Genomic DNA, 25,345 nt, shown 5'->3' with positions numbered 1-25,345 from the left:
AGGCAGAAATCGTGTACCCCAAAGAAGTGTCTGTGGCCAGCAGTGAGGAACCCTCAACCAGTCATACCAGGGAAGCGGAGCCGGAACCAGTGAGTGACTATCCCTTGACCAGCCCTGAAGACGCCCTGAAAATTGCAAGGCATGACTGATCTACTTCGAGAACAATTGAAACTTGAGAGAGCAGATAATGCTGAGTTACAGATGACGGTGCTCGCAATGTACTCTGAATCTGGGACAGAATTGGACGATCTCAAGACTGAGCTAGATATTGCAAAGGCTACTATTTCCGCCATGGATGAAAAGCAGAGCCAATCTGATAAAATGGTGGCTACGCTAAAGCGGAAGTATGAGGAGGCACTGAAGCAGATGACAGTCTTCCAGCAAGAGGTTCACACTCTTCGCATAAAGCTGAATGCCTCACAACAGGAGGTCAACAGTGTCCGGATAGAGGTGGACGTATCTCAGAAAGAGGTTCAGACACTCCGCAGAGCACTGGATGTCTCACATCATGAAACCAACAGCTGCCGCACAGACCTGGAAGTTTCCAGAAAGGAACTACACAGTCTCACTGAGGAGCTGGACATTTCTAAAGAAACGATTGTCAATCTTAATACAAATCTCCAAGTCTCCCAGAAGGAGCTTCAGACCCTCAACCTAGAGAAGGATGTCTCACGCCAGGAGACTGTCAGTCTCAAAGCAGATGTGCGTAAATGGAAGAGGACTGCAAAGAGGCCCTGAATAGTACAGAGACTGAAAAAGGAGAACATTTAAGATTACAAAGAAAAAACGTAAAACTCAAAGAAGAAAATTTTAATTTGACAAACGACGTCGAGAAAAAAAATGAAAACCTGCACGAGCTTAAAGAAATAAATAGACTTTTGGAAGGTGAGAAGTTTGAAGCAGAGCAGCGACTGCAGAACCAACTGCAAGGTCTGCGTACGCACCTCGAGAAGGCAGAGGAGAAGCAGCGAACTCTGCAGGATGACAATCTGCAGGCTGTTAAAGAAATTCAAGTGCTGCAGGAACGTCTGATGACCCAGTTTGTCCCGGCAAAGCAGCATGAGAAACTTAAGGCTACCCTGAGCATCACCAAAGCAACGCTAAAAGCCAAGCTTAGAACCCAGGTGACGCGGCACAAAAGGGAGCACAAGAAGGTCCAGAAACTGAAACAAGTAACTGTGGCCCGAGCTAAGAAGTTCATAGTGCTTCACAATGCATTAAAAATGTGGAAGCAAGCTCAGAGAAAGCAAAGCATGCAGATAAATTCCCTGAGAAGAGACTTGCAACACGCACTCAAAAAACAGGGATCTCTCGCGGATGAGATTACAGCCCTACAAGGACAAGTATTGACCCTGACTAAGCGTCAGTATCCCACAGCCTCAAAAACCCATGAAGACAAGGGTACAGTGAGAGCTGGGAATACCGCTCATCTGAAAGACAAGGTTGCAAAATCTGAACCACCTAAACAAGCACTAGCAAAAACTTCAACAACCCAACAGGCAACAAAAGAAGGTGCACGTGCTGAATTAAAACCAGAAGAATCCTTAGCTGATGAATCTGAAAAGATGGGACATTCTCTGGAAATGGGTGTGGAAGTGCAACTTAATCTAAAAGGGGCTGAACTAGCAACCCCATTGAGTGGGAAAAGGGCAAAGAGACAGCTTCAAGAGCGGAAAACTCAAAGGACTGTTTTTTTTTTTTTGTAACTTAGATTTTATTGCATTTTTCCAAACAAGTGATACAGAATACAGTACACATTACATTCATTTTTAGTGTTAATCTCCGCTATAGACAGTACCGTATGTCAGCTCGTGAGACATATCCCGGTTTTTCGGGCCCACTCGACCGGATTGTTTTGGGTGGACTAGCAATAAAGATAATAACATAATTCCCATAGTACGATTAATTCAAATTGACAAACACAAAATCAATAAAGAAAAAAATAAATAAATAAATATAAAAAAAAAAAAAAAAAAAAAAGGAGGTGGGTAGGAAGGGAGTAAGGGGTGGCGCGGCCGGAAGAGGAGCATCGACTCGTGCTAGGTCCCTTCACCGCTCCTAGTACGGTTCTTTGTGGGTTGCGTCCTCTCCAGTTTAACACCTCTGTAGGCGTTCTGTCTATTTGTCTGTGTAGACGTCGTGAGCTGAGTTTCCACTCCTAAAGGAGAACGCACCTGCATCTATCACAGCCAGATTGTGTTCCTCTCAACCCCGGGGATATCCGTCTGCGCCAGCCAAGGCGTCCATACTTTGAGATAATTGGTGCCAGTGTCGTTAACTAGACTCGTCAACTTTTCCATCAGGCAGATAAACCACAATCGATTTCGAATCTTTCGGATACTTGGAATTTCGGGGCGTTTCCAAAGTGCTGCGATCTCGCTCCGTGTGGCTATTGCAAAATGTGCTATTAGTTTATTGTTTGCTTTGGACAGGCCCGTTAGTGGTCTATTCAAGAGGAATAGCCATGGGTCTGGGGGAATAGTGAGGTCGAAGACCCTCTGTATCCAATGTCTAATTTCTTCCCATAGTGGGGAGATCCGCGGGCAAGACCACAGCATATGTAACAGATCGGCCGATCCTCCGCACTGCCGGGGGCATAGTGAGGAGGATCCAGGCACGAACTTGGCTAATTTCATTGGGGTGAGGTACCACCGCATTAGGACCTTATACTGCTGCGGCACAGTTTATTCGAGCATTTGCCCGTTCTGTGCCGCAGCAGTAGCCTGGCGCGCGCCCGAGTGTGACGGGCGCGCGCCGAAGCAGCGGAAGAGCGCCCTCCGATCGGGGCGCTCTCCCTCCCGCTGCCGGGTCCGCCGGGTCCCCCGGAACCCCCTGCCGCCGTCCCGCAGATCGCGGGACACCAGGGCTCCCTCGGGGAGCCCTGGACGCGCATGCAGGGGGCGCAGGCTCCCGAAGACGCGTGACCGCGCGTCTATGACGCGCGGCACGCCGAGGGGCGGCCACTAGCAAGCCGGGAAATCTCCCGGCTTGCGGATCTGGCCGCACTGCGATAAAGTGTGTCGCCAGTGTATGCGTTCTCCTTTAGTGGGTACATATGGAGCTTTTTGCCGTGGCCAGATATATAGCGTTCCACTCGTTTTCTTCAAATGTCTCTCCCAGGTCTCTTTCCCATTGGGTTCTAAATGACGGTGGCTGCTGTCTAGAGCTCGCAGAATCAACTACTTCCTTGTACAATTGTGATGTGAGTCCCTTTGTGTCGATCTCTGCCAGACAGAGCTTTTCGAATGACGTCAGGGGGGGGTATGGGGCAAATTTGTTATAAAATGCTCGGAGCTGGAGGTACCTAAAAAATTCTGAGTGAGGTATATCTTTTTCTTCTCTGACGTGATCAAACATTTTAATCTTGCTATTGTAACCCTCCAGATCTTTAATTCGTATATAACCTTTATGTTTCCAAATTGATGCATCTCCCTCCAGAAGGCCAGGAGCGAACTTGGGATTGTTCCAAATTGGGGACATCGAAGAATTACTCGTTGTGAGAGAGTATTTAGTCTTATTAGCCTCCCAGATAGACAACGAGTTGGTCATTGAGGAAAGTGGCATGTCAGCAGATCGTCGTGCTGTTTTAGGTAGCCAAATCAAGTTGCGTATTTTTAAAGGAGCGCAGGCAGCACTCTCTAATTCCACCCACCATTTTAAATGTGGACTGGATTGCCATTGAACAATTTGGCTTAATTGATCCGCTTTGTAATATGAGAGCAGGCAGGGTACCGCTAGGCCCCCCGCTAGGACAGTTCTTTTCATATTTAATTTGTTGACTCTCGGTTTTTTCCCTCCCCAGATAAATTTAGAGATTGCAGACTGAAGTGAGAGCAAATCCCTCAGTCTGAGTGGCACTGGTAACGTCTGGAAAAGGTATAGTATACGGGGGAGTAGGTTCATTTTGACGCTATGTATCCTACCTATCCAGGATATTCGTATAGAGGACCATTTATGGAGGTCAGCTATCAACGTCCGAATTAGGTTGGGGTAATTTGCATTATAGATGTCTTTGGTGTTCTTGGCTATGTGGACTCCTAGATATTTTATGTATTTCTGTTGCCAGTGGAAGTTAAAATTCAGTTGCAATAACTTCTCTACGTGTCTAGGGAGATTGATGTTGAGGGCTTCAGATTTAGCTTGATTTATTTTAAATCCCGAAATGCTCGAGAATCTGTCCAATAAATCTAATAGGTTTGGCAAGGAGGTGAGGGGCTTTGAGATAATTAGTAGGATATCATCTGCGTACAGGGCCGCTTTATGTGTTTGAGAATATACGTTTAACCCTGAGATATCCGGGTTGCCTCTAATTTGCGCCGCCAGTGGTTCTATACATAGAGCGAACAGGAGAGGGGATAATGGGCATCCCTGTCTCGTGCCACTCTTAATTTGAAAGGGGAGAGATGGAAAGCCCTGGTGTACTACCCTGGCGGTAGGTCTTGAGTACAGCGAGAGAATCGCTCTACTCACCTGATCCCCAAAGCCAAATGCCGCAAGCGTCTCCTTCAGGTAAGGCCAGTCTATCCTATCAAAAGCTTTTTCTGCATCCAGACTTAACAGCATACTTTGTGTGTTATTTTTAGTGGCCAATTCTACCAGATCAATAAATCGCCGGGTATTGTCCGCTGCCTGTCTGATTCATTAAAGGACTGTTTTTAAACGCTCTGCAACTGCTGTCATACAGTATGCCTACAATAAGACGAGCACCCGACGTGAGGGAAATCTCATGACCGCGCACGTAGAAAAAAGACTATACTTGGAAAAAGTCCTCCTCGAGCGACTGAGGGGTACTGATCTCAAGCACCTTCAGGAGGAGACACGAATAAACTGGAGAAAGGGCTCCAATCCCAGCAGGACTGAGGGTTCTCTTCCTCCATCCACTCTCATTCAAGTCACAGAGATATCTAGAATGAGAGTGGAAGGATGGGCTTTGGCCGTGGCAAGCCCGAGCTTCCCACAAACAGGGGAGGTATGTAACAAGGGAGTAATCCCTGTACAAGTAATGTGCCTTTAATCTAGCAGTGTGGTGGTTAACTGCTGGTAGTCAATTAATAAACACCACCTGCCTGATTTAGATTGCTTACAAAAGCCTGTCTGTTGAGACAGGAAGTGACTCCTTAGCTCACTTGTGAGCTGACCTTTGGAGACAGAGCAGGGGTTCTTGAGTCTCCCAGGAGAGACTGGCCAAGAGAACACAGATCTCTGGAGCTGACCATGTCTTGAGCTCTGCCAGAAGACACAGCAGAGCTGATTTCAAGACACAGGGAAAACTACTAAACCTGAAGCTGACACACCCTGAGGGAAGGGAGCTGAACCAGGAACTGAGAAGATTTTCCCTCCAAGAAACAGATAAGACTTTCATTCTTAAGAGACTTCTTATATCTGCTTATTTCATGCTATGTGTTTGGGGCTGGGAGAAATGCTTGACTAAGGGAGATGTGAATTAATTGCATAGTGTTTCACTAGAAATACTCCCAAGTGAATAGAAGCTTTGTTCCCCCCCCTGTGTTTGGATGGATTTCCTGATGAAAAGGAAAAGGCACAATAAAGCCTTATTATAATTTCACCTTATAAAAGTCTCCAATTGTGTACCTCTGTGAACGACCGTCTACGTTCAGATATTCAACGCTGGTTAAGTACTTCTGGCCTCGTTGTACCAGCAGCCACCGTGAGCTATCATGCCCACGGTAAGATCAAAAAAGTCACGAGGACAGCAACGGTAACTACCACGTAAGTACACGTACTGTAAAGTATTTTGAATATGTTTTCTTTACCGTGCAGTACTGCAAAAGCACTTTAATTGTTTAGATGGCTTATTGTTTTTAGCAGAACCATTTTCCTAGCAATTATTAGATACTGTATACTGTACTATAGAATTTGTTAATGTGTTGCACCTCCTTCCTCAATGATTGCATTCTTGCAATCTTATAATCAATTCTATTTCAAAATGAGTTGCACCTCTTTCCTTATTTATAACTCACTTCATTAGTACTCATTATGAATCACGCATTCACAAACCCCCAATTCAGTACACTGTAAACAGTATGACACACACATCTAAAGTACCAGTATATTTTGTGGCAGGACGGCCTCGCGGCGGGGTCAGTAAGACGCTAGACACGGTGGGAAACGTTCAACTATAGTGGTTTATTAGCCACAACCAAAATAAATACGGGTGCACTGTCCCTTTAAGAAACTACTTTCTTGCAAATTAAAGCCTAGTCCCGTTAGGGACACTAACTCACTTCTTGAGCCCTTACTAATAGGACAGCCAGCTAATCTGGTCATGCCCAAAACATGCTACACAAACGATAACCAATAAGCATAATAAGAATAAAGTCTTATCTGTTTCAGCTCCAAACAGCAAACAGGAACACGGTTCCGGGGAGCAGGCTGTGTCCAGCCTCGCAGCAATGTTTATCTTTATCCTGGGTTGGGGTCCCAGCTGGTCCCAGCAGAACAGCTCCGCGCAGAACTGGGGACCAGAGCAGCAGCAGCTACTGCTTCCAAGCCGGGAGAGTTCTCTCCACCTTCCTGTGGAAAAACAAGCTCCCTGTGTGTGTGTCACTTCCTGCTTTTAAACCTGCAGTCTCTCTGGCCTCCTGCTTAATTAGGCTGCAGGTGTACTTCCTTCTGTCTGAGGAGATTAACACTCTGTGAACTGGCTGCAGCGTCTCTCCATTCACTATTCCAGCCTACTGAGTCAGTGACTCTGTCACATATCCCTCTCCCCAGCGAAACATTGTCCTGTGGAGCGGCCCGTGCACCATTCCCGTGCACCAGCATTTTTGGCGAAAATGTCTGACGTCGGCCCTTCCCTCCCCCTTTTTTTTTTCTTGCCTTCCAATTTAGGCATTTTCTTTTTTGGGTAATTACCAGGCCATCTGGGCCTGAACACTCATCCTTCTCTACCCTTTCTCTTGTGCCGTCCTGAGTCTAGGGTTGAAGCTCCGCCTTTGTTGTGTCCCCTTTTGCAAATGTCCCCAAGCCTCCTGCTGTCTATCAGCTATCTCTGCCTTCTTCCTCTTGGGCTCAGAGTCTCCCTTACCCTGTAGAAGAGCCAAGACCTCAGTTAGCTCATAGTATTCACTCACCAGTGCTTGTCCTGCTTCTCCCTCTGTTTTTTGACCTTCCTCAAAGGTTTTTTGTACTCCTTCGTCTGAATCAGAAGTCTTCCTGGCCCTTTTCTTAGAAGAACCCACACAGATTAAAGCTTCCCATGATACAGAGCTGTCAACCTTTTTCTTATCTTCCGGGCTCTTTTCCAGCTTTTGTTCCTCACCATTTTCTTTAGCTTCCTCTTGATTTTCAACAGAACCAGCACTACCAGTAGAGGACATGGTAGCACTCTTTGCTTTTTCAACCTCATCTTCTTTGTCACTTTCAGAAGGCAGCTTTGCACGCTTTTTAGGGGTGACCATTTTTTTAAAAGAGGCCCATGGTGTAATGCCTTCCTTCTTTCTTTCTCCATCAGAAGTGGCCCCTTCACCTTCTGTTTCAACAGTCTGTGCTGTGTCTCCCATTACATTTTCTGTAGGAGAGGTCTCTATAGACTCATCAGGAGAAGAGGGCGAACTGTCTCCTCCATCTACCTCTGCAGGATCACGAGACTCCAATGAGACAGGTACTTGTTCTGTCGCATACTCTGCCTTTGTCTCTTCTTCCTTCTTTCCTTTATGCTTCTTGCCTGAAAGCTTCTTTAAACCAGATCCAGTGAAAAGCTTCCTTAGAGGGCTACCTTGAAGCTTAGCCTTCTCTTGTGAAGACAGTAACTCCGCTTCAGTGGTGATGGCTTCTGGACCTTTCTCCATCAGCGTATTTTTAGTGTTGGTTTTCACCTCATTTATCTTTATAACTTCAATTTGGGTGGGGGTCTTATCAACCCTAAGTGCACCCCATGATGCCGCTCTATTACCGTCGGCAGACTCGTAGGCTTGGGCCTTTCTTTCTTGTCCCTTTAATTTACTCCGTTGGGAGTGTTGCTGGATAACCTGTGATGTCTTTCTCATCTTATTTTCCAACTGAGCGGTGTCCAACATAGCCACATGCTCAGTCTTTAGGGCCTCGAGTATCTCGTCCAGGTCACGCTTTTGTTTCTCCGCCAACTTGCGGCCAGCACGCTCAGACTCCAGGTCCTTCCTCAGGTCATGAAGCTGTCCTTCTGCATATCTTTTTTCACTCAGTGCCGCTGCCAGTTCATCCTCTTTGGCGTTGAGTCGCGACTCCACATCTCTTAGCAGGTTCAGCGCAAGGCTTAAATCTGTTTCTTTTCCTCTATTTCTGACCTGCAATTGCCTGTACTCCTCCCAGACCTTGTCCAGCTCCAGCTGCAGTTGGTCCCTCTCATTAGCCGTGTCGTCCAGCAGCCTGTGGGTATCAGCCATCTCGATTTCATAGCGCAATGTCAGGCAAGGCACCTGACGGGCGGTCACCTCCTCCCTCTCGGCGAGTTGTATTTTGCGCTCAGCAATCTGCGTCTGCAGCTCTTCAATTTGATCCTGCAAATCCCCTCTCAGGGCCTTCACCTCTTCCCGGTGCTTGCTCTGGGCTTGCGTCAGCGCCGCCTTCATCTTTTGGAGCTCTGTAGTTTTTGTCGCCAGTATCGCCGCTGCTTCTGTTTTCCAGGCTTCTTTCTCCTTGGCATACTGACTCATGGAGATGGAGTTGCCTCTCTGCTTCTCCAGCTCTTGCTCCAGTCTCTTGACCTTTTCGCGCTCCCTCTCACACAGAATCACCTGGCTTTCAAGCTCCACCCCCAGCGATGCTCTTGTGGCGTACAGCGTGGCCCTCAGCTCCTCATGCTGTTCTGTGGGGACATACTGGGTACTCAGCCGTTCCTGTAGCACTTGCTGCTTCTCCTTGGCCGCTTGCAGACTTGCATGTAGCTCTTGCAGCTGGCTCTGCCATAGGTGCACTGCTTGTGTGTGCTGCTCCAGGGAGACACGTTGCATCCTCTCTGCATTCTGCAGTGCTTCCTGCACCTCTAATTTTTCTTGCGCCAATTGCGCCTTCACTTTCTGCGCTTGGTGAAGCTTCTCAGTCCCATCACTGACCTGACCGGTCAGGTTTAAAACCTCTTCTTTCAGGTTTATATTCTCCATTTTCACAGTCTCTATATCCATTAGGACCGTCTCATTGGCTTTCTTCAAAGTACCCAGCTCTGTAGTTAGACAGTGGCCCTCCTGGCGTGAGAGTTCCAGCTCTGTTTTGAGCGCGCTAGCTTCTTGGTGAGAAACTTCTAAATCTTTGATGAAGTTTTGCACATCTCTCTGGGACATCTGATAGCACAGTCTCCAGTCAGGACTTGTTCTCTCTGATTCCATGTTAGCAATTGCGGTGTTGGCCTTATTCAAGCTTGTCGTCAGCTCCTCCAACTCACTCCGCAAGAGATGCTCTGTTTTCTTTAAAGCCGCATACTCTTGTATAGCTGGGAGTATACACCTCTGTACCTCGGCATTAGCTTCTCGCTCCCTATTCAATTGTTCCTGCACGACATCATAATCACGCTGGGCAGTTTGGAGTGCAGAAATTAAGGCCTCTTTTCCCTGGATCAAGGATTCAGCTTCCCTTTGCTCCTCCTTTTCCTTTGCCACCGTTCCTGTGACAATTCTGCCCATCACTCCGGTCTGCAGCACATCTCGGTGGCTTGCTGACGCCTGTTGTCCTGATATCGCAGGCTCAAGTGGTTCGGTCACTTCCTCTGTGACAAATATTTTTATTTTTATTCTTTCTCTTTGTTTTATTAGTTCCAGAGACATCAGTGGTACTGGGCACAAACACACTGGACACTTTTGCAGCTTTCATCTGCGGGTACGTCTCTGTTCTCGGGGCAACATATGCGTCGTCATCATAATCATCATATGGCCTGAAGGTACACTGTTTTGTATGGTTATGTACATTGCAAAACTGACAAATGACGGCGGCCATTTTAAAACCCCGTGTTTTTTTTTTTTTCACACCTGACGAGGCAGACTTTGCACAACACACGTAAGTTATATGGGCTTTACAATCTTTGAACATTCTGGGTTCTTCTTAGGGCAACATCTTTGCCAAAATCCATTTTCACTTTCTTTTTTTTACCAGACAGGGCAAACTTTACTCACAGCACTTGCTTGCTGCAAATTCACTCGCTTCAGCAAAAGGCATTAGCTTTACACAGCAATCCTTTCATACCCGACGGGGCAAAATTTACACTCAGCGCTTGCTAGCAGTAACTTCCATGCTTCAGCAAAAATCATTTTTTTTCCCGCTTCAGTTCAGTGTCTCAACACATCTTCATCTACTGACCCCCAGAGCCGTAGCATCCCACTTCTGACACCACCTGTGGCAGGACGGCCTCACGGCGGGGTCAGTAAGACGCTAGACACGGTGGGAAACGTTCAACTATAGTGGTTTATTAGCCACAACCAAAATAAATACGGCTGCACTGTCCCTTTAAGAAACTACTTTCTTGCAAATTAAAGCCTAGTCCCGTTAGGGACACTAACTCACTTCTTGAGCCCTTACTAACAGGACAGCCAGCTAATCTGGTCATGCCCAAAACATGCTACACAAACGATAACCAATAAGCATAATAAGAATAAAGTCTTATCTGTTTCAGCTCCAAACAGCAAACAGGAACACGGTTCCGGGGAGCATGCTGTGTCCAGCATCGCAGTAATGTTTATCTTTATCCTGTGTTGGGGTCCCAGCAGCACAGCTCCTCGCAGGACTGGGGACCAGAGCAGCAGCTGCTACAGCTTCCAAGCCGGGAGAGTTCTCTCCACCTTCCTGTGAAAAACAAGCTCCATGTGTGTGTGTCACTTCCTGCTTTTAAACCTGCAGTCTCTCAGGCCTCCTGCTTAATTAGGCTGCAGGTGTGCTTCCTTCTGTCTGAGGAGATTAACACTCTGTGAACTGGCTGCAGCGTCTCTCCATTCACTATTCCAGCCTACTGAGTCAGTGACTCTGTCACAATTTATATAAATATATTATATACAGTATATATCTATTATAATTGTTATTTATATATATATATATATATATATATATATATATATATATATATATATATCAATTTGAGAGAATTTTCCATGTACTTAAAGCCCAGGCAATAATTGAAGAAAAAGAGCTTCCCTCAAATAAAGAAAACAGTGAGGCAGAGAGCAAAGAAACACACATAAAAAATCGAGTCAGAAACACAGCCAGCAAAGATATCACATCAAGCCCCAGCACATCATATCCACCGCCCAGCACAATCACAGAAAGCCTATCCCAGCTAGAGAGGGACTTCACACTATTCAAAGAAGACATGTTAAGTAAACAATCTCAAGAGGTGAATACTGACCAACTAAAAGAAGAAATTAATAAAATAAAAAACGAATACATGGCAAAGATGTAAGACCAACTAAGGGAAGAAATTAGTAAAATAAAAAATGAAGCCATGGCAATTATGCAAGAACAAAAAACTTATTACCCTGCAACAAGACAATAAGCAGATCAGAGACAAACTGAGGAAACACGAAGAGAAACATAAAACGATAGTATCAACCAATAAGAAAGAAAACCCAGAGACTTGTATTGTAACACCAAAGCAACAAAAAACCTCATTAACAAAAGCTCCCCAAGATTGTGACAACCAGCCCACAATCACTGAAAACCAGCAAAGACAGGAGTCTGTAACACACAGCACAGAGAAAACCCCCAGCTCAGATAGACACAGCAAGAACAAAGACAGGAGCCAGTAACACACAGCAAAGAGCAAACCCCCAGCTCAGACATAGAAACAGCAAGAACAAAGACAGACTCAACGCCAACCACTGGCTCAACAATAAAAGCTATTGTCTCCAAAACAACCCACAACAATGCACACCTGGAACGCAACAGGGAGCACAACACAAAAACTAGAACAAACACAAGGCACAAAAACACTGACATAAACAGTGGTTGACAAATCACCAAAAAATCTACTCGCCACACAAAAAAATCTACTCGCCACCTAGTACCAAACGTGTGCTGCTTGGGCCAATATTTACTCGCCCGGGGGTTAAATCCACTCGCCCGGGGCGAGCAAATGTATAGGTTTGTCGAACACTGGACATAATACTCATCGACTCAAATGGAAGATACCTAAGCAGTGAGCGACTATTCCCAGGCAAACACGTAACCATGATCCACTGCTCCACAACACAGAGAGCCCTGGATATTCTAAACAAACCAGACTTCAGAAACCCTGGATACATCATCATCCACACAGGTACCAATGACCTCCTGACCCAGCAGAGGAATCTTGCTGAGAATCTGACACGAGTAGCGCAGAGAGCAACACAAAAATTCCCCACCACAAAGATAATTATGTCTACCCTACTACCAAGAAGAGATATCCAAACTGTTACCATCCAGAACATCAACACAAAGTTGGCAAAAACATGCACATCTCTCCCCCATGTACACCTGGCTCAGCATGACTCCATCATACCCCAACACCTGTATGATCACGTGCATCTCAACCAGCAAGGCCTGCGCTACTTTGCAAAGACCCTGAAAGATGTCACCTTGGAGAGAACAGCCAAATACACTCCGAAGTACAGGACACGGCACTATGGACCCAGACTGCACAGATCTCATGAGACACAGAGATACTCACATAGACAGCAGCATTGGGACACAATCCTAGCATCACAGAAAAGCACCACACCAACAACCCCAAAAATCAGACTAACTGCTAGCAACGAACTAAAGGAAATCCAGGAACTGCTCACTACCATCTGCACCAATCTGATGTAAATATGCATAATCCTACCAAAATCATTACCACAAACAAGCATACACCACTATATGCAGAGAAGTACATAAATGGTAAGAATTAATGTACCCACATGTATTGTATCAACAAAGACTAGTGTTAAAAAAAATAACACAACACTTGCAAATTAGCTCACTGGAAGGCATAAGATATATAACTTATAGAGTATCCAAGAAGGGGTCATTTAAATTTAGCAACTGGAACATTCAGGGCCTATAATATGGTACAAGGAGGAGCTTAACAGCCAAATAAACCCAATGAGGAGAGAAGATACCCAAATGTGGCTACAAATAAAAGGCTCCATGTTCACCCATCAATATGACACATACCTATGTGCAGCATACATCCCCCCTCCAACTCCCCATACTACAATCCAGACATCTTCGAGATCCTGCAGACAGAGGCAATCCACTTTTAGACCCTTGGTAAAGTCCACTTTTAGACCCTTGGTAAAGTGCTGATATGTGGAGACCTGAACGCCAGAACAGGCACAGAACAGGACTACTGTACATATCTACAGATGAAAATAAATACATCTTTGGAAATGACACGTGCTGTCATAGCTCTGTGACACGTCAAAGAACCAGCTACGACAACGTAACAAACAAGAATGGTAAAGAGCTCCTAAACTTGTGTCGCGGTCAAGGACTGTACATTATCAATGGACGGACAAGGGGAGACTCTTCGGGTAGATACACATACAGCTCTGTGCTGGGCAGCAGCGTAGTAGATTACGCAATCACTGATATAGACCCACAAGCCATCAGTGCTTTCATAGTCACACCAGCATCACCCCTATCAGATCACAATCAAACCCTGCTCTTTATTAAGAGACCAGACCAACCAAGCACAACACAAAAACCCATCTCCAAACTTCATAGCCTGAAAGCCACATACAAATGGACAAAACAGAGCCTCGCGACATACACAGAAACAATCAACAGCTCAGAAGTTGGAAACCTGCTCCAAAGCTTCCAGGACACAAACTACGAGCAGAACAAACACGGAGTAAACCTGGCAGTAAGAAACCTCAACAAAATATTCCATTTAATAGCAAGTAAATCAAACCTGAAAAAAAACAGCCCTAATAGACCAACAACAAATACCAAATTCAAAGAAAAATGGTTTGATAAGGAATGCAACACCCTTAGAAAAAGCCTGCGAACAATATCAAACCAAAAACACAGAGACCCAAACAATACAGAACTACGAATAAGGTACCACCAACCCCTGAAGCACTACAGGCACACCCTAAGGAAGAAAAAACAAAACCACATTGCCAAAAAATTAGAAAGAATTGAAGAAGCATTGGATGAAAATACTTTCTGGCAAACCTGGAAACAAGATAACCAAAAAACCCTGGACATACCAATCGCAATCCAGGAAATAAAAGAAAAAATAAAACTAATAAAAACCAATAAAGCCAGTGGACGAGATGGCATTCTAAATGAGATGCTGAAGTATAGCAATTCATCTACAGTGTACAAGAAGCAATACTGAAAATGTTCAACCTGGTCCTTACTACTGGCTACTTCCCTTAACTGTGGAACAAATGACTGATAACCTCTCTCCACAAGAAAGGAGACAGGCTGGACCCATCTAATTACAGAGGCATCTGTGTCAGCAGCACCCTAGGGAAACTGTTCAACAACATCTTGAACAGCAGAATCATCACCTTCCTGATAGAGCAGATTGTACTGAGTAAGAGCCAGACAGGCTTCCTGCCAAACCACCGCACCACGGATCACATCTATACCCTACACAGCCTGATCAATAAATACGTTTACAACACCAAACATGGGCAAAATCTTTGCTTGCTTTGTGGACTTTAAAATGGCCTTCGACTCCATCTGGCATCTAGGTCTATTGCTGAAAATACTAGAGAGCGGAATAGGGGGGAAAACATATGACACAATTAAAAGTATGTACTCTGAAAACAAATGCTGCGTGAAAGTTAATAACAAAAGGACAGACTTCTTGCATCAAGGCCATGGAGGTTGGCAGGGCTGCAGCCTGAGTCCCACACTTTTTAACATTTACATCAATGAGCTTGCAGCAGCCCTAGAATCCTCCTCAGCACCTGGGCTCAACTTGGCTGGAACAGAGATCAAGTCTCTACTATACGCAGACGACATGCTCCTGCTGTCTCCAACAGAACAAGGCCTCCAACAGAAACTGGCAATACTAGAAAAATTCAGCCAGACCTGGGCACTCTCTGTGAACCTAGAAAAAACCAGAATGATATTCCAGAAAAAATCTAAAAAACATCCAACCATATCACAATTCACACTGGGCGACAATGCACTAGAACAGACAGCGAGCTACACATACCTAGGTCTAACAATCAGCTCATCAGGGAAATTCAACCTGGCCATAAATACACTGAAGGAGAAGGCCCGCAGAGCATTCTACGTAATAAGGAAACAGATGTACCACCTCAAACCGCCAATAAGAATCTGGATAAAAATATTCAACAGCATCATCACACCCATCCTTCTGTATTGCAGTGAGGTATGGGGTCCTGTAACATACCCAGACTCCACAAAATGGGATACCAGCCCAACAGAAATACTGCATCTGGAATTCTGCAAACACCTTCTCCAAGTACACAGGAGTGCATCAAACAATGCATGCCGGGCTGAGCTGGGCCGCTTTCCTCTACTGCTCACGGAACAGAAGAAAGCACTGACATTCTGGGCCCACCTAAACACCAGCCACCCACAGTCTTACTGCCACAGAGCAATGAGAAGCCAGGACCTCCTCACTAAACCCTGTGCAATCAAACAACTTGTCCTCTCACTCCCAGAACAAAACCCCACACAGATCACCAGCCTTCCGAAAAAACAAATCAACTCAATCGCCAGCCAAATGAAGGAGCAATATGTGACTGTGTGGGAAAATGATATACAGCGGTCAAAGAAGCTGGAGACCTGCCACAGCCTACAGAGACAATACACTCTGGCACCCTACCTACTGAAGGTAAATAACCCAAAGCAGAGGCAGACCGTGGGCCAGTACAGAATAAGTGCCTACTGACTAGAAATAGAAACAGGCAGACACAGACAAAACTGGAAGCCCCCCGGGAGATGAGACTGTGCCAACAATGTGAGCTAGGAGTGATAGAAGATGAAAGACACTTCCTGCTAAATTGCCCACAATACTCTGAAGTGAGAGAAAGTCACAGCTCTTATCCAGAACTTTAATGACATAGAAGAGAACCAAACAATTGCGATCCGCCTGGGAGAAGATGAGGACACAGCAGAACTGGCTGCACACAGGCTGAGAGACGCCCACTAACCCCCACATCCCTGTGTGTAAATGTTACCCACATACCCTGTAATCATTATACCCAACCCCCAATAATCAATGTACTGTATAACCATTATACCCTACCCCCTAATATTTGTGTAATCATTGCCCCCACCCCCTATTATTCACGCTTTGGCAATACTAAAATATTTGTTTGTCATGCCAATAAAGCTAATTTGATTTGATTTGATTTATATCTATTATTACTTATATTGCTGTATATTTATATAACTACAGTATACAGTATTATATATATTTAGCCATACTGTAGGCCTGAGCATAAATAATGTACTCTACTTGTGGCCTACTGTAACGTATTGTTGTTTTTCCTTTACACTGTAGGGAGACAACTCTTCTGGTGGACAAAATAAGTGAGGATGATACATGTAAGTATGGCACAGATTGTTTTACAGTATACAGCATGCACTTAACTGCACTCATTATTTCTTTTCAGACAGAGCTGCACTACCAATCTTATTACAAAATATTTAACAGTAGTTATAGTCATACAGTAGTTATAATGTATAATGAGTTCCAGTATACAGCAGTTTGACAGTAGTAACTGCATAGTCCAATATGGAGTTATTATATTATGCGTTTCAACAATGTTCTAATGAGACATACTGTACAGTACACGCATACGCATAATATAAAAACAGTATGAAAAGAAGTAAAAGTATTACTTACTAAATAATACATATACTGTAGAAATGTGATAATTTTATAGTCGAAGAAGACGTGATGTTATATTTTTGTAATACTGTATAAATCTTCCAATTTACAATTACTGCGCGCGCACACACAGACTTGCAGAGAATGTACGGCTGTACTGTAGGTTGAATTGCTATTAGACTTTTAAGACAACAGCTCGCAATCGCCCGTCTGAGTTTTTAGACGGTATTGCAGTATTGCGGCAAGTGCTAAAAATCCGAGCGCTAACATATCGCTAACCGCTCTGGAAAAAAACAAAACATACCGCATCTGGCCGCGGTTATCAGAGCGACGCGACTACGGCCGCATTAGGATAAAGGCGGCCGCAGCTGTATGTAGAATTTGGTTAATCACAATTGCCTGGTTGCAAAAGGCAATGAAGCCGAATGCGGTACTCAGTCCCGCACTTCCTCCAGGGGAGCTGAACCGGAGAGGAAACGTCAAATCTGCCGTCGGGGAAATCCTCAATTGATGGTGATGTAAGGGAGTGTGTGTGTATGTGTGCGCGTGCGGATGAGCGTGCATACTGCACCGACACACTTTATTCGAGCAAATACCCGGTATGTACCTGGCAGATACCTGGAATGCGCCACTCCTAACCTCTGACAAGCCCCGTTGCATTTGCCTTCCCAGCCTGGGTTCATGCCTGGCTGATGGGCGGCTGATCTGTTAAATGATAATGATTAGGATTTAATAGGCTGCAATGCTTCGCGTGTCTACCAGATGGCATAAATTCATGAATTGTAATGCAGTTTATATATATATACTGTGCAGTATTGCAGCCAGCGGGAATAAAATGCTTCAATCCCTGCTTGGAAAATAACTCAATGTACTCGGGCAGAAAACAGTCACAAACCTCAATACACCCGGGTATACCCGAATTCGTGGGACTAGCCAAGCTCGAATAAAGTGTGTCGCCAGTGTATGTGTGTAAATATACGTGTGTAAATCTTAATTAATAAAGTGGCCACCGTGTATACAGCACTTTACAAAAGGAGGGGGGTGTATAACAAAGGTGTGAGTAGGTGTAGAGATGTAAGAGGGAGTTGCATTTCTGTTCATGTGTGTGGCTACAAGGTAGTCCCTATTGGTATATAGGGATAGAATTACATAGTACATAGATACCCACAGATTCCAATTGCCTTGTTTCTAAGAAAGTTGGTTTTTTTAGCTTAATCAATTGTAACATGGCCCTAATAGGTATATACTGTATAAGCATTAACATACAGCAAACTTATTTTTTTTCCTTTCCCTGATTAACGTATGTGGGGGAATAAAATGCATCTCGCAAAAAGTCCCTTTATTTTGTTTGTTTTTTCATTGTTTTTCTGTTTAATAGAGTTTGTACAAATCACACACACACAAACACACACACACACACACACACACTAAATATACACACACATATACATACCCACCCACCGTGTGTTTGGATGTGGATGTGTGTGTGTGTGTGTGTGTGTGTGTGTGTACAACACAGACAAAGACTGTGTATAATAATCATCCTGTAATCTACTTTGGTGCAAACAGGACAAGAAGGATATTGCAAACAAAATTGGAATGATTCCAATTTACGCTGTCACTCAAAATAATGTTGGCTATGAGCTACTAAAGACTTGGATATTCCACAATATGTTGGCACTTATCATAGAGGGGCATTGGTACTGCTTTAAAAAGGAAACATGAGAATATGCATGGACAGCGCCATACAGAATATTACCATTTGGATCAGGTAATTACAGCGGAACTGCAAAGCCAACACAATGTACTGGTGATCTGTGACGATGGGGAGGATTTGGCCCGGGAGTACAGGGGTTCACCCCCAATTGGCCACCCTCTAACCTCGCCAGGGAGACCAGGGGTTAACTGGGCTGAGGTCCAGAAATGTGATTCAACCCTTGTTATGACATGAAAATGCTTATTCCCCTGTGTAACTGTATTGTGTTATCCTGGTGTTGGCACTCACACATACCCTAGGGTTGCTGCGGGAGGGAAAGGGTTAATGGTAAAATAGCGATTATAGCCAGTTGTTCCCTTTTTCCCGCCTTTTCATGCTCCATTTTTCAGCCGTCTAAATGTATATTCCCCTGTTCCCCCATGTTGTATTGTCATATCAGTGTCTGCATCACACACACTGGGGCTTAAGGGGTTAATAAGCTACAGTTTCAGGCAGTTGGCAGAAGCTAGGGACGGGCTAGGTAGGCAGAAGGTCCCTGGTTCTGACTGGCCAGGAGTGACCCCCCCTGACAGATACCCCAGGGTTCCCAAAGGAGGGGCTGTGGGTAGATAGGCAGCCAGGGAGGAGAGTCAGGAGTAAAGCAGAGCGGCTACAGGTTGGCACAGAACCCGGGCAGGTAGGGTCCCTACAGAATAGTGACATTGCCCTTTCCCAGACTTGGTTGACAGGAAAGCGACGGTCTGTGCTGGATAGCTGGTCTCCTGTTGGTGCAGAGACATGCCAGTCTCTGGGCAGTGTGCAGCATGGTCTGCACAGGGGCCCCTTCACCATGGTCACCAGGCACTGGGTGGGGGGCAGAGGGAGGCACGTTGGAGCCCTGCTCCGCAGGATCTAGCATTTACAATCCACTGTGGCCAGGACACTGTACTGGACAATGCCGGAGGACAATTTTGCCAGGCCAACCCCTCAGGACTTATTGGGTGCGTCAAGGGCGCCAGTGGTACCCCAGTGCCAGGGGAAGGCAACTGGGGCACCAGGCACCCATTGAGCAGGGGAGGTGTGACGATGGGGAGGATTTGGCATTTTTCAGCCGTCTAAATGCATATTCCCCTGTTCCCCCATGTTGTATTGTTATATCAGTGTCTGCATCACACACACTGGGGCTTAAGGGGTTAATAAGCTACAGTTTAAGAAAATACCACTGTATTGTGTCTTTTCAGGAAATCTAGACTTCAAAAGGCTTAATTGAAGTTGAATGTGAAAAGCAGAAGGGTTTTTTAGTGTACAGTATGTTAATACCTGTTTGCAGGAAGCTAGAGTGGGGGTGAGCATTATAACTCACACCTTACAGCAAAAGATATCCTGCCAGAGTAATCTGAACCCAGGTGACAAATGTCCTCCCTGCTTCAAAGGTTTTATTGATGGGGGCAAGGGTGGGGCTACCCAAGGAGGACATCAGGATTAGTGACCTTATTAAATATAAGAATATTATGAGATGTCCTTGGCCGAACATGCTAAGAGTTACATATGTGTGTTCGTGGGATTTAGCCCCACCTGATAAATCTAAACACTTGAGATCTACCAGCTACTAAGGGCCAGATATTAATATCTCTCTTAATTTTAATATTACACTGTAATGTTTGGTCTCTCTGGGAGCGTCAGCTGTTACGGAATGTATTAATATGTCTCACCTGCCTGTAAGTACTACTGAACTGAAGTTATGAAGTTAGGTAGGTATTTACAGCAGATATGGAATTTTGGTTCCATTCTGCTATGGTAATAAGCAGGAAACACATCCTGCTGGAATTTACAAAAACCTGGGGATCAAAGGCTAAATTGCTTAATTACTTATGCTTGCCCCAACTGACCAAAGGAACTGACCAGTTTAAGTGTGACATTTCACACGAAACAATGGAAGTCCAAAATCAGCTTCAAAAGCTTCAAAGGGACTTTTGCTAGACGGCTCGGCGCCGTGACTGGGAAAGAAGGGTTAAAATGATATATAAGTCAGAGCCACCCTTTACCCATTGTCTTCATGTCTTCATGTCATCAGGCCTGTGTCTTTATGCAAGGCCTTGGGATGATGCAGGTTTTGCTGTATGACTGCCAGTCCAGATGGGACTGTTTTCATCATTGCCATCTTTAAGTAAGTGCCTATATTTTGCTGTTATTTGTACATTTTGTGTGTTCACCTTTATCAAGGAATAAATTAAATTTTATCATATCTAAGTCTCGTCCCAGTTCAAACCCAGGTATATATATTATAAATATTTTTGGTGTAAATTACAGCCTGTCATAAGCTACCGTGACAAGCTTGTAATTAACTGGTGGCAGCTGGCGGGACTGAACTGGACCTGGATTACAGTATTCTGCGGGGTGCTGTGATCCAGTGGGAACTTGATGGTAATTGCAAGTTCCTGGGACTAAAGATATTGAACACACAGTGTACAACATATAACACAAGATATGGCACCTCCTCACTGTTCCCCTACTTGTGAGAAGCATTGCCTCCAGAACCAAAGTGCTGGCCATCCGTCTGACTGGAGCCGGGCACCGAGACCGGAGGAGTGCATCAAGTCGGCGCGGGGACCAGCAGCCAGCAAGGCTGAGAGAGAGACAGCAATGGGTGAGCATGAAACCCGGCAGGCTGAGCAAAGATCCACAGCTGCAGCTGCTGTAACCATCAAACCGCCCGGAGAGCAGGGCATGGACCCAGCCCCGGGACGGCAGAGACTTGTGGAGGGAGCGGGTGGTCTCGGAGACCACAGAAGTCTTGCACCAGGAGAGGTAACGGCCGTTGCGGTGGCCCGTCCATTTTCCCTGAAAGAGCTAGCACTGGTGTGTGCGTTGGGCAAGATGTGGTTCCCGGCGAAGTGGACCCAGTTCCTGGTGTCGGTACCGCACCGACCCGCTTATCCCCTCCCAGAGCCCGGTGCTCAAGCAACTCCGCTCTGGACTCCGTTGCCCCTTGCTGGGGTTAGTCCACCAGCGGCGGAGAAGCTCTGGAATGAGCCCGGCGCTCAGGCAACTCCGCTCTGGACTCCGTTGCCCCTTGCTGGGGTTAGTCCACCGGTGGCGGAGAAGCACCGGCAGCCGCTGCGGAACTGCCAACAAATGGGCCACAATAATGCCCAGTGCCCTGACCGTGCGCGGTCGGGCGAAGAAGCCCCTCAGGGCCAGCGCTCACGAGCTGCGGAAAAGATGACCCAGTTAGCGGCATCCTCTGATGGCTCCCGCCCAGCCGGGGCGACAACCCTCCTCGGGACGTCTCCTGGAGAACCTGGACGGGCTGCATCAGCAACAGCGGCGGAGAGCAGCGGCCATCCACCTGATCCCGGCGGAGAACCAGTGGCGGCGGCGGCGAAGAAGCCGCCACTCCGGCATCCTGCCGGCGGCAATTTTATTTGGGGGGAGGGACAGGGTTTGCGGGAGGGGGTTATTTTACCAAGTTTGCATGGAGCTGTGTTCCTCCACAAAGACCTGGAACCCTTGTCCTGCACCGTTGTACCTGTACCCAACCCGGGCACTGTTGCGGCAGCGGCCCGGTGCTGCCCAGCCCAGATGGGGCCGTGGCGGCCACTCCAGTCCCCCTGCAATTGGGACCAACGAAGGCGGCGGTCTCTGCGGGGATCAGCAAGGTAAGCCAGACCAAGTCGCAGACTGACTCTGACTTATGTTTCCCTATGACTGTACCCTGTTGTTTCACTATAGGGGTGACCAGGGTGTGGCAGGAGATAGGGATACCAGGGGAGGGGAAGAAAGGGCAGCTTGTAGGGCAGCTAGACTCCCCCATTACCCTGGCGGAGCAGCAATGGGACTCTCAGTTAAGAGCCCCACTGTTGCAGCCTTGCTATGGGCTGGAGGTATCAGGGGTTGTGGCAAAGTTAGACCACCCCCAGATTACCTGCCAGCCAGGAGCTAAGGTGGGTGCATCTGCACCAGCAACCCTGAGCTCACCTCCGGTAATGGGGGCACAGCTTCAGGGAGAGGGGTTCGCCCCATTAGCACCCAGCTCTAGGGTAGGATTGCCTGGGAGAGGGTTGGGTGGGCCAGTGGGAACCGGGGAGGGAAGGCAGCAAGTGAGCCAGCCAGATTTCCCCAGTACCCTGGCAGAGCAGCAAGGGGACTCTCAGTTAAGAGCCCCACTGTTGCAGCCTTGCTATGGGCTGGAGGTACCAGGGGTTGTGGCACAGTTAGACCACCCCCAGATTACCTGCCAGCCAGGAGCTAAGGTGGGTGCATCTGCACCAGCAACCCTGAGCTCATCCCCGGTAATGGGGAGACAGTGTCAGGGAGATGGCCCCACTCAGGTGTCCCTAGGGTCCAGGCTAGGATTAGCTAGGGAGAAGCGGAGTGAGGGGAGGCTGCAGGTAGGTAGCCAGCATCAGATCTCAGTGAGAGAAGGAGGGCTAGTGGTAGCCGGGGAGGGAAAGCAGCAGGTATTGCAGCTAGAATTTCCCGTTACCCTGGCAGAGCCTCAGGGGGTGTCTCAGATCAGCAACCCCCTGTTGCAGCCTGGCTATGGGCTGGGGGTATCCGGAGCAGTGGCAGGCTTGTGCCACCCCAGGGATACCTGCCAGCCAAGAGCTAAGGCGGTTGCATCTGGAGAGGTGCCCCTGAGCTCATCCCTGGTAAGGGGGAGACAGTGTCAGGGAGATGGCCTCACTCAGGTGTCCCGTTACCCTGGCAGAGCCTCAGGGGGTTTCTCAGATCAGCAACCCCCTGTTGCAGCCTAGCTATGGGCTGGGGGTATCATGGGCTGTGGCTAGTTTGTGCCACCCCCAGATACCTGCCAGCCAAGAGCTAAGGCGGTTGCATCTGGAGAGATGCCCCTGAGCTCATCCCTGGAAAGGGGGAGACAAGGTCAGGGAGGTAGGTGCACTCAGGTAGTTCCAGGGTCTGGGTTAGGATTGCCCAGGGAGGAGAGGAGTGCAGGTGGGCTGCAGGGAGGTAAGCAGCAGGAGTCATCAGCAGGGGCTGAGGTGCTGGGCCTAGGGGAGGCTAGGCAGGGAGACACTGGGAAGCAGAGAGAGGTAGGAAGTCAGTGGGGTGTCAGGCAGTTGGCAGAAGCTAGGGACGGGCTAGGTAGGCAGAAGGTCCCTGGTTCTGACTGGCCAGGAGTGACCCCCCCCTGACAGATACCCCAGGGTTCCCAAAGGAGGGGCTGTGGGTAGATAGGCAGCCAGGGAGGAGAGTCAGGAGTAAAGCAGAGCGGCTACAGGTTGGCACAGAACCCGGGCAGGTAGGGTCCCTACAGAATAGTGACATTGCCCTTTCCCAGACTTGGTTGACAGGAAAGCAACGGTCTGTGCTGGATAGCTGGTCTCCTGTTGGTGCAGAGACATGCCAGTCTCTGGGCAGTGTGCAGCATGGTCTGCACAGGGGCCCCTTCACCATGGTCACCAGGCACTGGGTGGGGGGCAGAGGGAGGCAAAGGAGAATGCCCGACGGCCACGTTGGAGCCCTGCTCCGCAGGATCTAGCATTTACAATCCACTGTGGCCAGGACACTGTACTGGACAATGCCGGAGGACAATTTTGCCAGGCCAACCCCTCAGGACTTATTGGGTGCGTCAAGGGCACCAGTGGTACCCCAGTGCCAGGGGAAGGCAACTGGGGCACCAGGCACCCATTGAGCAGGGGAGGTGTGACGATGGGGAGGATTTGGCCCGGGAGTACAGGGGTTCACCCCCAATTGGCCACACTCTAACCTCGCCAGGGAGACCAGGGGTTAACTGGGCTGAGGTCCAGAAATGTGATTCAACCCTTGTTATGACATGAAAATGCTTATTCCCCTGTGTAACTGTAATGTGTTATCCTGGTGTTGGCACTCACACATACCCTAGGGTTGCTGCGGGAGGGAAAGGGTTAATGGTAAAATAGCGATTATAGCCAGTTGTTCCCCTTTTCCTGCCTTTTCATGCTCCATTTTTCAGCCGTCTAAATGTATATTCCCATGTTCCCCCATGTTGTATTGTTATATCAGTGTCTGCATCACACACACTGGGGCTTAAGGGGTTAATAAGCTACAGTTTAAGAAAATACCACTGTATTGTGTCTTTTCAGGAAATCTAGACTTCAAAAGGCTTAATTGAAGTTGAATGTGAAAAGCAGAAGGGTTTTTTAGTGTACAGTATGTTAATACCTGTTTGCAGGAAGCTAGAGTGGGGGTGAACATTATAACTCACACCTTACAGCAAAAGGTATCCTGCCAGAGTAATCTGAACCCAGGTGACAAATGTCCTCCCTGCTTCAAAGGTTTTATTGATGGGGGCAAGGGTGGGGCTACCCAAGGAGGACATCAGGATTAGTGACCTTATTAAATATAAGAATATTATGAGATGTCCTTGGCCGAACATGCTAAGAGTTACATATGTGTGTTCGTGGGATTTAGCCCCACCTGATAAATCTAAACACTTGAGATCTACCAGCTACTAAGGGCCAGATATTAATATCTCTCTTAATTTTAATATTACACTGTAATGTTTGGTCTCTCTGGGAGCGTCAGGTGTGACGGAATATATTAATATGTCTCACCTGCCTGTAAGTACTACTAAACAGAAGTTATGAAGTTAGGTAGGTATTTACAGCAGATATGGAATTTTGGTTCCATTCTGCTATTGTAATAAGCAGGAAACACATCCTGCTGGAATTTACAAAAACCTGGGGATCAAAGGCTACATTGCTTAATTACTTATGCTTGCCCCAACTGACCAAAGGAACTGACCAGTTTAAGTGTGACATTTCACACGAAACAATGGAAGTCCAAAATCAGCTTCAAAAGCTTCAAAGGGACTTTTGCTAGACGGCTCGGCGCCATGACTGGGAAAGAAGGGTTAAAATGATATATAAGTCAGAGCCACC

The 25,345-nt window shown here is 46.9% G+C and overlaps 1 protein-coding gene across 6 annotated transcripts in view; it reads right to left on the bottom strand.

Annotated features, from left to right (window-relative positions):
• The window catches only part of VMP1 (vacuole membrane protein 1), a 479,796-nt gene that overhangs the window by 262,538 nt on the left and 191,913 nt on the right, over window positions 1-25,345 (bottom strand). The window lies entirely within an intron of this gene.

The sequence above is a fragment of the Ascaphus truei genome, chromosome 3 (assembly GCF_040206685.1).
Source record: "Ascaphus truei isolate aAscTru1 chromosome 3, aAscTru1.hap1, whole genome shotgun sequence".
NCBI classification, from domain to species: Eukaryota; Metazoa; Chordata; class Amphibia; order Anura; family Ascaphidae; genus Ascaphus; species Ascaphus truei.
Note: the sequence above shows the minus strand (reverse complement) of the source record. Positions and strands in the feature narration are given on the sequence as shown.